Genomic DNA, 1,291 nt, shown 5'->3' with positions numbered 1-1,291 from the left:
AAAACGAGGCAGCTCGGCTCCTGTTGCTCAGTGAGTAGGGCGCTGGCCACATACACCAAGGCTGGTGGGTTCAAGCCTGGCCTGGGCCAGCAAAACAACAATGACAACTGCAACCAAAAATAGCTGGGCGTCGTGGCAGGCACCTGTAGTCCCAGCTACTTGAAAGGCTGACACAAGAGAATCGCATAAGCCCAAGAGTTTGGGGCTGCTGTGAACTGTAACGCCATGGCATTCTACCAAGGGTGACATAGTGAGAGTTTGTCTCAAAAAAAAAAAAAAAAAAACCAAGGCAGAAAAACAGTAACAAAGAAGAGGTGGCTGGAACCTCCTCTCCTGATCTTCCCAAGGGCAGCTAGTGAGGAGATGTCGCTAGTCCGCCATCTTTTTTTTTTTTTCCTGCAAAAATATGGAACGCTTCACGAATTTGCGTGTCATCCTTGCGCAGGGGCCATGCTAATCTTCTCTGTATCTTTCCAATTTTAGTATATGTGCTGCTGAAGCAAGCACGAGTCCGCCATCTTATAGCTGATCTGTACCATATATTTCTTAAGGTCGCCTTCTGTAGTTTTACCTATTATTTCTCTTATTCCAACCCTTCTCAGCTTCACATTCCTAAGCTATTACTTTTGAGGGTTTTTGTTTTGATCCAAGAATCTGTAGACATCTTCAATACTGAAGATCCTGCATCTTCTCAACTGATATGCAGTGAAAGAAGCACAGAGTTTAAAGAGAAACCTCAACCATTGCTGTGAGCTATGATGCCATAGCACTTACAGAGGGCAACAAAGTGAGACTCTGTCTCAATTAAAAGAAAAAAAGAGAGAGAGAGAGAAACCTCAACCGTATCAGAATTGCTAAGAAAAAAAAAATCTATGAAATCTTTTAATAAAAGTTCTTTAGCAAGGTGCAGTAGTGGGGGGCCTGTAGTCCCAGCTACTCAGGAGGCTGAGGAAAGAGGATTGCTTAAACCCAGGAGTTTGAGGTTGCACTAAGCCATAATGATGTCACTGCACTCTAGCCTAGATGATACATGGAGAACCCATCTCCAAAAATATATATATATTTTTTGAGACAGAGTTTCAAGACCTGGGTAGAGTGCTGTGGTGTCACAGCTCACAGCAACCTCAAATTCTTGGGCTTAAGCAATTCTCTAACCTCAGCCTCCCAAGTAGCTGGGACTACAGGCACCCGCCACAACGCCCAGCTATTTTTTAGTTGTAGATGCCATTGTTGTTTTAGCTGGCCCAGGCCAGTTCAAACCTGTCACCCTTGGTGTACATGGCCAGCACCC

At 44.6% G+C, this 1,291-nt stretch overlaps 1 non-coding gene across 1 annotated transcript; it reads right to left on the bottom strand.

The window, feature by feature from the left end:
* Window positions 1–400: 400 nt before the first annotated feature.
* On the bottom strand, window positions 401–507 carry LOC111727443. Its single transcript, XR_002775004.1, has one exon. It is a non-coding gene; the product is annotated as a U6 spliceosomal RNA (small nuclear RNA).
* Window positions 508–1,291: the final 784 nt, after the last annotated feature.

This window comes from Otolemur garnettii, unplaced genomic scaffold (assembly GCF_000181295.1).
Source record: "Otolemur garnettii isolate 467f Iridium unplaced genomic scaffold, OtoGar3 scaffold00106, whole genome shotgun sequence".
In the NCBI taxonomy this organism is placed as follows: domain Eukaryota; kingdom Metazoa; phylum Chordata; class Mammalia; order Primates; family Galagidae; genus Otolemur; species Otolemur garnettii.
This window is presented reverse-complemented; position numbering and strand designations above follow the sequence as displayed.